We start from the raw sequence: 14920 nt of genomic DNA on the forward strand, positions 1-14920 counted from the left end.
TCCAGCCTCATGTCCACAGAGCAAGCTGTTGTCCTGGGAATGTTCTCCGTTTGCCCCTTAGAGGTAGGGCAAAAGTAGAGACTAACAATAATGTCCCCACTGGGTATTTCTCAAATTATGACTCCTGGTCTCTTAAGCCAAGTGTCTCTGAGCTATTTGCCAAAATGCAGATCTCCTGGTCTCCCCTCAAAAAAAAAAAAAAAAATAGGACACAAAATCAGATGTAGCTAGAGTTTTCCTGCCTTGCCCACAGTCAGGACAAATCTTTGTCACCCGCCAGTCCCACAGCCGCTCAGACCCGACCAAGTAAACACAGAGACTTATATTGCTTACAAACTGTATGGCCGTGGCAGGCTTCTTGCTAACTGTTCTTACAGCTTAAATTAATCCATTTCCATAAATCTATACCTTGCCACATGGCTCATGGCTTACCGGCATCTTCACATGCAGCTTGTCATGGTGGCGACTGGCAGTGTCTTCCACACCCAGCTTCCTGTTCTCTCAATTCTCCTCTCTGTTAGTCCCGCCTATACTTCCTGCCTGGCCACTGACCAATCAGTGATTTATTCATTGACCAATCAGCAGCACATTTGACATACAGACCATCCCACAGCAATCAGATCTTCCCAGACTGGGCCATTACACTCTTCATGTTGATAAACATCTTCTATATGTCTTACAAAGAAATATTTGATCTCCAATGATCCATACCCCTGGCTTGACTTCTCATTCAGGTTTTTTGTTGTTGTTTTGTTTTATTTGGTTTGGTTTGGTTTCTGGGTTTTTTGTTTGTTTGTTTTGTACATCATCTACCTTTATTCATCAGAACTAGAGCTATAGAAAGAATAGAAACTTGGAAACAAATTAAGACAAATATGGCTTCAAGTCTCAACTGTGGAGGGATCAAAGGCTAAGACTTTTGGAAAGTGTTTGAATTTACTTGAAACTCAATTTTCTCACCTGTAAATCCAGTGAGTAAAAACCCAGACTGTAGGGGCCTTGGGGAGGGTAAATGAGAAACTGAGCGAACCATCAGACATGTGGAGAGCTGTTAGAGATTCGTTCCATGGGCTGGAGAGGTGACTCCACAGATAAGGGCACTGACTGCTCTTCCAGAGGACTGGGTTCAATTCCCAGCGCCCACATGACAACTCTGGACTGTCCTGTGACTCCAGTTTGTCGGGTAGGGGATCTAGTGCCCTCTCTGGCATCTGTGCACACAAGGCATATGTGTGGTGTACAGACATACATATGGGCAAAACACCCATATTAAATGAATTTTTAAAAATCTAAACAAGAGATTCTTTTCCAAACATTTCTTTCCAAATGGAGAATGGAAGGAAGAAATGAAAATGGAAAGGAGGGGGAGAGAGGGAGGGAAAAGAGGAGAGAAGACAGAGGGAGGGAGGGAGGGAGGGAGGAAGGGAGGGAGCGAGCGAGGGAGGGAAGCAGCTTTGGTACCCAGCTTTTGTGTGAGGCTGGAGCTCTTATGTGGAACACCAGGAGAGCCGGAGGACCAAGAACCAAACTCCACTGCTTCCAGACATCAGGCACAGAGGTAACCGGAACTCTGGGTAAATTCCTACTGTTCCTGGGGAAACTGAGGTCCCCTTTGGGTTCTTAGTGCCCTTAATAAACTATGGAGTCTTCAAATGCTCTCAGGAGGCAGCTTGAAAATAATTTCACTAGGGTTTGAGAGAAAAACAACAGGGTCGATCTTGGCAGCTGCCTGGCCGAGGGTGACAGAGACAGGAAAAGGGGCCAGGCTTTTTGCAATGGCGGTCAGCGAACAGAAAATGGAGGAGTGAGCCTGCAGAGGAGGAGATGCCCCAGATTGTCAGGGAAAACAGGCTTAGAACCTGAACATGGTCCAGCAGAACTGCAGGGGATTAGAGACAAGGGAGGAAAGATCCCAGCAAGCCTGGGGCCGTGTGGCCCCTGACCCTTTCTATAGGACATTTGTAGAAACCCTCCTCTCCAAGTTTGCGCATGCTCTGTTGGTTAGAAGAAGTCCGGGCAGAGAGGGCTTTGCAGTGCTCATCTACGAGCTGAACTGAGCGTGCTCCGTTTGTTGTAGGAAGTCTAGGTGGCCAAGGGCTCAGTTTTCCCTTGCCAACTGGTGTCGTTCACATATTAGTCTTTATGTTTGGGTCTTCAGTGCCCATTCATTCTCCTGTTAGATCAACGCATAGCCTGTACAGACAGAAAAGCTGCAGATGTGATAGATTCTGCCATAGAGCTTGGGGAGTGAGCCCAAGGGGTTTCAACAGACAGGACCCTCAAGTAGAAGCACAGGGCTGCCTCGGGGGATTTTTAATGCTAGAAGGGATGACTCAGCGTTGTGTGTCCTCCAGCCAGTAAGCCATGCCCCAATCATCAAGCTGTGAGACTGACAAAAGCGACCAAAAAAACCTGTCTGCCCTCTGTGGCGACACAAGTCTTGGTTCAGCTTTTAATGGCTTTCGTTGTTCTGTGGGGATGATGACGGTGTTCTTTGTTTTGAATGTCAGCTTTGATGCCAGTCTCAGATAGGGCCCCAGGACAAACCATTAAACCCGACTCCATGTGTGTCGCAAGGAGGAGGAGGCTTGGTATTCTGTGGCCTGGGAGAGCTGAAGAGCTGAAGATCAAATCAGATGCCCAGGTCGCTGGTGACGGAGCATGCCCTACACATTGAAGAGCTGGCCTGAGAAAGCTCACAGCCCTTCTTTGGAAGGTCCTGATTCCGGGAAGCAAAACACGCTGATCACTGTGCATGTGCATTTCTGCCAAGACACCCTTTACAGTCCACGGAGTCTAGGAACCCAGGAAAGGCCCACTCAGTGGAAACCAGCATGCCAGAACGTTTTCGGTTTGTCAGAGATGTATGGAAAATAAATAGTCCCAGGATAATACTGCTACAAAATTAGCTGTACCTTTCCCTCTTGTTCAGTATTGAAACACGGAGGCTAAGTGTCTCTTTTCCCTCTGTAAAAGTCAAATAGTGGTAATATGCACTGAGGTATCCGGTTCTCCAGAGACAAAGTTGCCTGGCCCTTTGAAAGCATACATACAAAGTGATGATATTTCATACATGGGTGTGGCCTCCATTATGTCAGGGTGTGTGCATAATTACCCTAAAGGTAACAATTTCCATGGAATAAATGCCCTAATAGCAATAAAAGAAGACGCCCCAGTAATATAATTTTTATTGGCTCTTTCCTGCCCATGCTGTCTTGATAAAAATATATCTAGTGAAGCTTAGAGCGCAGCTCCTGGAGAGACTTTCCCTTGTAGGATTTGGCCCTATGGTCTTATCTATGAGCCTAGGACACCCCCCCACCACCATCACCGAAAGCTGGTCTCGTCAAATCGAGTCCAGTGTGAGAACTTCTGGCTTCTAGAACTTTCTCTTCCTTGTCAGAGAAATGGGCAGCTGGGAAATTCTGACTTCTATGACTTATTCTTTTGGGAAAAATCGTTGCTAGGCCATTTCTAAGTAGGAAAGTGCTCTACAGTGACTTAGGGGCTTTCTGCGGCCCCTGAATCCTGCCTGGAGTGACAGCATGTAAGGGCGGTGAAGAGGGAGGGTTGAGTATGAGGTCAAGAATGGGTCCTTGCCATGGTGTCATGCACCATCACAGCAAACAGATGATTTATGTTTTCCAGAAATGGCTCTTTGGAAAGATGTGTGTGTGTCAGTCCTGGGCCCTGCATTAGAAAATATCTCTGAGGAGCCGGTGTGAGACTTAGGAGCCGTGGCCTTGGAGTACTTAAAACTCGCGTGTGTGTGAAGTTGGGTGTGGTGCTGCATGCTTAGAATCCCAGCACTTGGGAAGCTGAAACAGGTGATTGGCAAGTTCGAGACAAGCAAGGATGATGGGCTGGAGAGCAAGACCCTGGTTTTTGTTTGTTCGGGTTTTTGTTTTCAGAAGTGGGGTAGAGGGATGGAGAAAGTTGAGAAAAATAGAGCAAAATCCTTTCTGTATTTCCAAGACCAGATGGCAGTGCATGAGGCCCAGTCTGGGCCAAAAAGGGTGACTTCGAAATGCCCAGTAGATCTCAGCTGGAGGGTCACCTCCTCAGTCATTCCTTTAAGTGCTCAACGAATCCTATCGAAATAAGTGCTAGCCACCTCTCTCCACCTCATTTTTCTCTGATCATAGTACATCAGAGCCTATAATTATTTCCTTTGTCATCTTCGCTGCTTTCTGATGCGAGCAAGCTGCGTATATAAAGGAAGTGCAGTCACCAGCCTTGCTCATGACTTTAGCCCCAGTGCCAAGCAGGATCCCTGCAACAGGCCTGAGGAGGCTGTCAGTTCGTATTTGTGGAATTAATCACGTGGAGAAGGCTCTTGGGGGCAGACATCAAAAGAATGCCTGCATAATATTGTGTGTGACTCTTGAAAGAACGGAAGTGGGAACTAATTCCACAGGCTCACCGACTAAGGTTCAAATTTAAGTATCACACATTTATTCCAATTGGACTGTTTATGACCCGGGAGCAGAGGGGAGGCAGAAATTCTCTTATTGTATCTCAGGGGTTGGGGGAGCGGCGGTTACATAAAGCCATGGAGAAATGAAAAGACTTTACTTACTTCCTGTGGTATTGGTAGGGAATCATGCTAAATCCCATCAGTGGGACTGTTTGCAATGTGGCACCTTCTCTCTGCCCAAAAGCCCCTTCCAAACAAGGACCGAGGATACTGTCAGTGTTGGGGTGTGAGATATAAGCTCTGATGTCAAGGAAGGAGGAGAGTCATAGGAGTCTAAGAGTGGGAAGAGATTGTGAGAGTTATAGGGAGATAAGGCACAATTTATTCACCCCAAGTGAAGGCTGCTGAGCAGGCTGGACGCTTGCAGGCACTTAGCATGGGCATACAGGCACAGGCACACATGCAGACGGGCTCGTAACCTGCATGGAGGGTAGGCACACAGGGCTACAGGCAGGCTGGATGCTTGCAGGCACTTAGCATGGGCATACAGGCACAGGCACACATGCAGACGGGCTCGTAACCTGCATGGAGGGTGGGCACACAGGACTACAGGCAGACACATACAGGCAGGCTGGTGAATGTGAAGGCAAAGGCTCTCAAGTCTCACTTCAAGGCCATGCTCATACAGAATCACACAAAACTGGCGCTGTGCCAGAAACAGTGTATAACACTATATCACTGCCTATTTGGGGGCTCCCCAGACATCCTATGTTGGCATTTTGTTCAGACTCATAGAACCCCAGGTGTCCAAGCATCTTGGCCCATGCCAGATTTCTATACTACTGAAGCATAAACTGGCCCTGACAATCCTTTGTTCCCTACCCAGGGGTTAGGGCCAAGGGAACTGGCATGTAGCCCTAGAATCTCTTCCCATCCTAGGGTGCAGATGAGCTAAGGCCAAGCAGTTTCAACTGGGGCCCTTCCCAAGGTGGCCTAAGGAAAGGTCATTCTCTGGGGGTCATAGCATGAGTTAGTCACAACAGAGTACGGAGAAGCTTCCTGACACCATTGAGCAGTAGCCCTGTCCCCATTTCCCAAGAGAAGGAAGTGAAGCTTGGTGCCACTGCTTAAGGATCTCATAATTTCTCAAGAAGGCTCTTTGATTCCAGAACATGCTTTTGGCATCGGGATACAGGAATGGCTAGTAAGCCTCATTCCTGGGTATTGGGGGGGTTTGATATCTTAGTGACCTTTCCTGGTGCTGCGATAAAACACCCTGACAAAACACCTTAAAGGAGAAAGGGTTTATTTGGGCTCACAGTTCAAGAGTACAATCCGTCATGGTGTAGAAGTCTGGCTGCCAGGAGCTTGAGTCAGCTCGTCAAGTTGTATACACAGCCAGGAAGAGAGAACAGTGAATTCTAGTGCTCAGCTACTCAGCTAGCTGCTGCTTTTGACTCAGTCCAAGACTCAAACTAAAGCACTAGTGCTGCCCACTTTCGGGGCAAGTCTTCTCATCTAACCTGATCAAAAACTTCCTCAGGCTGGTCCAGAGATAGACCTAATCCAAATAGTCGGGCTTATTAGCCTGCACCTGGAGGCTTTTTCCCTTAGGTAATCTCAGATCCTGCCAGGGTGAGAAGCAACATGGAGCGTCATAGGAGGCATGTTTGCAGGATGTCATCCTATGGAGAAGCAAGGCAGACTGTATCTCTTGGGACATTCCCTTTGATTTAAGGTGCATTAAATTTTCGATTCTACTAGCTTGTATTCTAACTCCTATCCTGCCCCCAGCTCTACCACCTCAGAAGCAAATTTGAATTTGCACAGTAGAGAGGGACGGGCTTAGGGAGAATCCTTGAATCCCTCTATTTTCTAAGATGTAAAAGGGACACAACCCTTCCTAATCCCTGGTATTCTGAGGCAGCTCACCTTAATAGTAAGAGCAGATAAATGTGGTGGCATAAGCCTGTAATCCCATGACTCCAGAAGCTGAGGCAAGAGGATCTTGAATTCAAGGCCATCCTGGACTATGCAGTCATATCCTGTCCAGAAACACACACACACACACACACACACACACACACACACACACACACACACACACATGCGCGCATGCACGCACGCACGCACACACACACACCAAAACAAAACAGGAGCTTGATGCTTTGAAAAGACCACAACTCACCTAATGGAAGATTTTTTTTTTCTTCCTTAGTTAATTGGAGAAAGGAATATTTAAGTTCCCATGCCTGGTTCTTGCAGGTGATCAAAGGTCACCTTCTAGAGTTTTAAATCTGCAAACAGCCACATATTCTCCTGCTGCCTTTCCCTAGCTCTTCCAGGTCATCTGTTGTGCCCACATTATTCTCAGCACTGGAGCTGGACATCCCCCTTCTCTCAGCCTTTTCCAACTAATTGGGTTTGAGGGAAGAAACCAGAAGTTTGGAAAGGTTTATTGTCCAGGACTTGTTCTCCTTTTGCAAGTATGGCATCCCCCTCCTCTCTTCAAACCAAACCAAACCAAACCAAAGCAAAAGAAACCCCTTCAGATGGAGTCAGTCCCAGCCCTAAGCATCCAAAGCTGGCAGTACCTCTGCTAATGGTGTACACTTCACTCTCAGAGTCTCCAAACACCTTAAGCACTTAACTGGAGCCCGTGTTCACTGTGGGTCGGAGCCTGTGGTTTCCAGGCAGAATAAGTGCACCTGACTCTTAGTGCCCAGTCTGCCAGGTGATAAGGCTGTCTGGAGTCTCCACTCCCCTAAGTGCTGGCTGTCAGACGGGAGCTGGGCACCTCCTGCAGAACAAAGAGCTGTTTTTAGGTGACGGCTCCATGTGAAGAGGTTTCCGAGAGCACTAACGCTAGGGGTGTTTAAACACGGTAATGGGCTATCTTTCAAACGCCTTTTTAGTTGGCAACTTAATCATCTCCCTCTTGTTCAAATATTATTTACACCACAGCACATCTGATACCTTCCCAAAGTTAAACAAGTCACTCAGGAAAGTAGGATGGAGTTGTGACAAGTTGAATAGACACTCTAAAAGGTCCCACTCATTTATTCATGTCTGGCACAGTGTCCCATTCCCATATCTTTTGTCTTTCCTACTTAGGAGACATTTTACCTGTAGATAAACAGGGGGTGGGGATGGGGGAAGACGTACAATTGCATTTAGCAGGCAAGGCCCTGACTATACAAGCAGCGTTTTGTACGTACAACATACTTCTTTTTGCTTTTCTAGCCGATGCCCTGGAAATAAGAGCTGGAGGAGATTAATATATGTGTGAACATTTTTTGTTTGTTTGTTTTTTTGAGACAGGGTTTCTCTGTGTAGCTTTGCACCTCTCCTGGAACTCACTCTGTGGCCCAGGCTGGCCTCGAACTCATAGAGATCCACCTGGCTCTGCCTCCCGAGTGCTGGGATTAAAGGCATGCGCCACCACCGCCTGGCACATGTGAACATTCTATTCAAGCAAAGCACAAAAATGAAAAGTTAAACTGTGGAGCAGAGAAGAACTCGGCAAGATCATTGCTCCCAAGGTCTCCAAGATGTTCAGGGAAGGCTTCTGCCATCCGTGTGACACCAAAGTCACCTCAACTATCCAAGAAATAGTTTCTCTTTCTTTCTCTGGCTATAGTTTTCCTAGCATGTAGAACGAGCTCAGACATCCCTATCTCCCTGGTATTTTGAAAATCTTCTTGGCTGTGGAAATAAACGGGCATGAGGTAGCAGAGGGGGGAAAGTGGGAACTGGAGAGAGCTATGTGAGCTGCTTCCAGCCTGGGCTTTCCTAAAGCTTGGCCTCAGGTCGTGAACAGGTCACAGGGGCCGTTGTTCTCTTACCTGACATGGGAAGGTAATAGAATCATGTGAATGTCCTCTATGAAGACATGTGACAGAATACTGAAGCAACATTGCAGTGTGGGTCATCCCTCCATGGCGTGAGCCCCAGCCCTCCATCCCAGCAGTCTGTTAGTGGCATCAGCTCCAGAGAGGAACAGCTACCGGACATGACCAGGTTGGTACACTGCCTTAGGAATGGACCATAGTGGGCATTGCTAAAGTTAGTCATTCTGCCCTTCAGAGTTGGGGTGCTTCAAACCTGGTATCTCACTTGTACTCCAAAGCATGACCCTCCAGCCAAAAAACAAACACACACACACACCCAAAAAAAAACCAGGCAACTTCAGTATTTTGATGTACTACAGAGGTCCAGGTGGGTCACTATCATGAGTCCTTCTTTCTCCTCTAAGGCCAGTCATAGAATGCATGACTCCAGCTGTCCCCAAGGCTCTGGATTCCCCCAAGTCCTGGCAAAGTAAAGGGACACTGTCACCATCCACAGGCCAGGATCAGAGTCTAGGTTTCCTCCCCTTCTCCATCTAGTCTATGTGTGCACAGGAGCCATTGTAGTGAGGGCAAGAAGTCCTTACAGACCAATTTCATCCTGGGGAAGTATTAGCACTGAATTGGCATGGGGAGGAAAAGGCAGTGTTCCGTTAGGAAAGAGGGCAATTTTCTAGTCCTTGGCACCTGCAAGGGGCCTCCAGCTCTGGCTGGAAGCTTTGAAACTCCTTCACAGCTGCTGGCATGAGAATTTCTCTGGCCTGTGTGGATGCCATTTGATCCCAGAGCTGGGGGTGGGGAACAACCTTGAACATAGATTCAAAAGCCCTTCAGGTGCCACATCTGGTCTCTGGCTTATGAGTCTGGTGCACGCAAACCATGGACATAGTCCTTCAGGTCCAGGAGCTGCTCCTGAGATCTCAGGATAGCAGGTGGTCGACCTCAGCTTTGGGCCCCTTCCATCCCGTCTAGGCACGGTAACTGTTCTGTTGGAGGTAGCCTAAGGACTGCTGGCTGGCTCTGGCTGGGCCTGCTTATCTCCACCTGGGCTCCACACCAGCACCCACTTCGAGAGGCAATAAGCCAGGCTGGACTCTGTGCCGTGTCTCCCAAAGTTCAGCTGAAGTTGTTCAGGTAATAAGTTCCTTGGTCTCCTCTGCTTGGGGCTCCCTGGCTCTTGCCAGAAAATAGCCCTTGAGACCCCTATTTCAGTCCCTCACAGTCACAGCTTGCCTGACCCAAGCCAGCTCTGGCCAGCTGTGATGCAGGCTGGCCCAGGGTTCTGAGCATGCATAGGAACTGCATGCCAGACGATTATGGCAGGGACCAAGGTCACCCTTTAAAGTCAGGTGAAGTTTCGTAGTGACTGCCCAGACTGTTGAAGCACGTTTCTATGTAAAACACTAATGAGGGAGGGTGGGGGTATGTGGGGGGGGGGATAATTTTCAGCGTTAGGATTCAATGAGCATGGCTGAAATTCCCAGCCCTATTGATTCATAGCTCTGATGATGCTTCTTGGCCCTGAAAGCTGTTTTGCCCTCATTTGGGCAAACAACTCTAAGTCAAAGTCGGATAAGCGTCACTTTCCGTTCACTCCATTTCCTTGGTCTCGGCATATGCAGCAGGGAGGCACAATGTCTCTTTTATAATTTTCTCCAGCAGCCCGGGGCTGCCAGCGAGAAAAATTATAGCCTCCACCGTCACTAAATCCAAAAGCCCAATCCAATGACCTTTGGTTGGAGACAAAATTTCTCACTGCTGCACCAAAAACAATCCAGCAAAGGGCTTTGATACTGAAAAGTATTAAAAGAAAACAACAAGAAAACAACACACAAAACAAACAAACAGTCAGCCCAACCCAGCCTAGGTCCAAGAGAGCCTCGTTTCATGTGGTTCCCTTCGTGCCTACACGCTGTGACAGGTTCAGAATGTCTCCGGCTGGAGAACACTGCCATTTGATGTTTGAAGAGAGTAAAGCTGACCGCCCAGCACAGAACTGTATTCAGAATCCACATGGGGACCCGCCCCCCCACCCCTGCCTGGAAGCCTGCCCACCATTTCAGTCACAGAGGCTCGCAATACCATCTCTTTGAGTTCATCCTTCAAAGCAATAGAAGGGAAGGGCTAAGACAGGGGGCAATGGCGTGGGTTTGAGGAGCGGGCACTGTGGTGCATATACATGTCTATTGGTTCTACATTTAGTGGTCTTGAATCTCTCAACTTTTGCTCTGGGCCCTTCCTCCTTAAATGACCATTCCCTGAAGGAACACAGACCAGATTGATCAAGAGTTGCCAAGGCCTAAGGAGAGAAATGGGGGAGGGGGACACCAGAAACAAAAACCTAAGGGTTCCATCAAGGTTGAGAAAGTGTGGACCTTCTGGCTGTTCTCCAAGTGTATATGGTAGATCCACTACAGCTCTGGGCAAAAGCCACGTGTTTTAACTTCACGCTAGCAAAGCATGGTGTCACCAGAAGAAGAAGGCCACTCGTCACCTTTTGCGGTCTGATATCCTGTTGTCATTTTGAAGTATCTCGGTTGCCTTAGGTATTTCGGGTGTGAAACATACATTGTCAAATGCCCATGAAGGGCAGCATGGCAGCTGTGGTGTCACCACTACTGGGCACGCCTTCTTTCCCAAGTGTAACCTTCCTGGAATCCTTAGATAGCTAAGCAGCCTTCAGATGGGGAACACCCTACCTGCTCAGGCAGAGCCACGTGTGAGTCAATGAGATGGGAGGCTTTGTGGTCAGGGCTCTCCACTTGAATCTACAGGGTCTTTAGACCTGGCAATGTGCCAGGAATTACCAGTCCTGACAGTCCCTGTGAAGTACCAGATCCCACAATCACATCAGATGATTGCACTCAGGCCCACAGCGCAGGGTTAGAGCCAACAGTTGTCACAAAAAGTCTACTCTGCAAGCACAAAGGTCATTGACAATGAATGGTCTTGGTGTTCCCACATTCTAGGATACTCTAAGCTTGTATCAGGGAAATCCAAACTCTAGCCTAAAAGAGACAAGGAGTTCAAGGGGTAGGGGGGAGAGCAGGATGCTAGCAAATATCCCTCAACATGGAGAAAGAGAACTTCTCAAACAAGAGTCAGCGATGGAGCCCTCAGAATTGGTCAACTGGGATTTGATCCTTGCCATTAGCCACGAAGGACCACCATGCCCATCGGTACCAAGGTAACAGGTATTGTCAGATGTGCGTTTATTTCTGTCCCCAACATGGCCTACACATAGGTGTCACCTATGGGGTCAGTAGATCTGTAGGAAGGAGCTGGCTTAGAGTCATCTCAGCAGAAACCTGCTTTAGAGAGACTTCTGTGGAGACTCGGGAGAGGAGCGGAAAGCTGGTGGCCAGGTGTAGGCCTAAGGGACAGGAGTCCCAGTGGGAGGTTCACAACCAAAGATACTACTAGCATGAAGCCTGATTGTTGCCCATTCTGTGCAGAGGACAAAACATGAAAGCTTGCTCCAAACCTGATCTTCTCGCCACCCCTGGAAAAGACCAGAAACAGCGCCTGGTGAGTAACAAGGAGGGAGGAAGTCCAACCGTTGGAGTGACAGAAAGCCAGGCACACCTCTTGCCTCATCGTCATCTTCAGAAGAGAAGTATTCCAGCCTTCACTCAAATTCAGAGTGCAGATTATTGCATGCATCTCTTTTAATCACTCAGACAAGTCTAAATGAAAGGCTTCGGAAGAGCTATACGACCTGCTTGAGATTTCTCCTCAGGACAGTTGACAACTAATCCTGATGACTTTAACCGAGAAAGATGGGAAGAACATACTCACTCACTCATGGACTGCATCCTGTTCCGTAAAGGGTTACGTTATGAGAAGAGGCTCTTCTCAGTCCTCATGGAGGCCGTTACGAGAGGAGAAAAAGGGACGCGGCTCTATTTGCTTGGGCTGCTCTAACGAAGCAGTGAGGACAGGGGGTGCGCCTTCTCTCAGCATCTGAACGCCTCATGGTTTGGAGATCTGGGATTATTTCCCCCTGAAGCTTGTAGATAGCTAGCTTTCTTATTCCGGCCTCTTCACTTGATCTTTCTTCCTTGTCCAAAGTTCCTCCTCTCATGAAGGCAGACAGCAGTCATACTGGATTGTGACTGTTCTAGAAACAGCTCTGTAAGTATGCCTGTGGCTCCCGGAGCTGAATTTGATGCTGGAGTTAAGTCACAAACTCGGCAGTGTTAAGAGTTAGGCCTTAAGGAGACGGTTAACTTAGCAGGGGTTCCGATCCTTACAAAAGCACTCGAGGGACCTGATTTTCCGCTTTTGTCTCTTCTTCCTTGTGGGGACACAGGGTTTACCTCTGTCCCTCTGCCCTCCCTCAGGTGGGGACATACACCACCTTGACAGCTGAGGACAGCTAGGTGCTGAGTCATAAACTCTCTGAATTTGACTTTGGATTTCCTCCTCTCCAGACCAATGAGAAGTAAGTTAATGTCACGATAAATTACCTAGTCTTTGGAGAACACCACAAAGGGACTAAGACAATCTCCAAGTGCGCTCACATCATGAAGCAGTGGATATCAAGGCTTCCACATATGCTTTAGGGAGGTGGCCAATGAAATTTTAGAAGGTGAAAGATTTGTACATACTTCCTAAGAGAAGGCTTTCGTGTGAGTGTGTGTGTGTGTGTGTGTGTGTGTGTGTGTGTGTGTGTGTGTGTGAATAATTATGCATGTGTGTGTGAAGTGTGTGTGTATGAATATTTATGTGTGTGTTTGAATATTTGTGTTCATGTGTGAAGTGTGTGGGTGTGAGTTTGTGTGTGTGTGTGTGTGTGCATGTGCATTCTTTTGGAAGTCCACGGTCTAGCATCTGCAGCATCCACTGTGTCCCCAAACTCTTTTATGAATGACTCCTTTATCTGCTGCTGTTTCTGAAGCCTAGGTACACCCTAAGTATACCCGAAGGACACAGCTTCCTTTTCAGACCTCTCATGTGTTTGCCTGCGACATGTAAGGCTGGTCTTGAGGACTGGATAGGCAACCCTTTGGTGTCTCATTATTGCTAGTTTATTCCACTCCTGCATCCATAAAGCCTCACCTCTGAGTCTATCCCGCCATACACACCCCTTTCTGTCCCTAGATCTCTATTCATCCAGCAACACCACACTCGCCTCTCTCTTTAAAGACTTTAGGTATTAATTCACTATTATTTCCATGGCTACTTTTATGAAAATTGTTGATGATTTTAATAACCCTCTGCTGTGGTTTCAGTATGAAGTATCCCCCATAGGCTCATGTGTCTGAACACTTGATCCTAAGCTGGTGGCATTGTTTGACAAGGTCATGGAAGCTTTGGGAGGTGAAGCCTTGCTGGAGAAAGTAGGTCACTGGGAGGAGATGTTGAGACACTTCCTGTTCATGCTCTGCTTTCAGAGTGCAGATGGAGTGTGACAGTCAGCTGCCTTTTCCCGTCACCGGGCTTTCCTGCTCTGATAGACTGTGTTCATCCATATCTGTAAGCCAAAATAAACCATTTCTCCCTGAAGTTGTCTTTTCCAGGGTGTTTTGTCAAGGCAACAAAAAAAAAAAAGTAAATAAAACATCCTCAAGTTGTGGTTTATTCTTTCGAAGCTTAAAAACACGGCTCTCACAAAAACTCTGAGCAAACTCAAATCAAAGATTATTAATCCAAGCAAGGCTTATGGGTTCCCGGTAGGTTTCATGTTTATCTTGTTTGAGGGCTTGAATTCAATTCCCACTACCCTCTTGCCAAAAAAAAAGAGTATTCACTCATTAGTGAATAAATCATTAAGATGATGAAGCTGATTTGCAGGATACAAAGGAACTGGCTGCTTATGTACAGTTTGAAGAAATTGCATAGGATTGCTCGGTTAGCTGTGATAGCAGCAGGAATAAGGCCATGGCATTATAATATTTGAGGTTATTTCTCTTCTGTACAGAATCTGCAGGTTAACACCTAACATTATAGTGCCTAGATTCCACTCAAACAATAAACAGCAAAAGAATTATCAGATACCTTCTTCTAGATTATTAAATGACTCATGAATGGCCCTTTAGGAGGTGCTCAGTTTAACACTGAAGACCTGTCTTCCACATTTTAGCTCACATGTTTGAACACACCTCAGGAATGTCTTCCTCTACACTTAGCTCTTCCGGCCCCCTGCCACTCACCACGATTCTGTCATTCTACATTGTTCTGGGCACTATCACTTCTTCCTGATTTTCTTTACATTATGTCACAACCAGTCTCCATAACCAAACGCTACTGAATTACAAGCCTCCCCCCTCTTAGACACCATCTCCCACCTTTCCAGCTCAATTCCTCTAATGCCAACAACTTTTCAGCTCTTCAGTGGGTACTACAGTCCATGTTCACACTGCCACCTGTCTCTTGTTATCTTCTTGCTTGCACATCCTTTCCATTTTAAATTCATGAGCAACCACATAATCTCTTCTACTTATTTATTTAAATTTGCTTTAGTAGTACCAGGGATTGAACCCAAGTACTCTACCATTGAACCCTATGCCAGTCCTTTTTTTTTTTCTTTCTTCCTTTTCTTTTTTCTTTTTTTCCTATTGAGGCAGGATCTAATGAAGTTGCTCAGGGTGACCTTGAACTCCCTCTGAACTTGTAACCTTCTTGCCTGAGCTTCCTGAATAGGAATAAGTTT

This window comes from Peromyscus californicus, unplaced genomic scaffold (assembly GCF_007827085.1).
Source record: "Peromyscus californicus insignis strain IS unplaced genomic scaffold, ASM782708v3 Scaffold_8__1_contigs__length_139910024, whole genome shotgun sequence".
Taxonomy (NCBI): domain Eukaryota; kingdom Metazoa; phylum Chordata; class Mammalia; order Rodentia; family Cricetidae; genus Peromyscus; species Peromyscus californicus.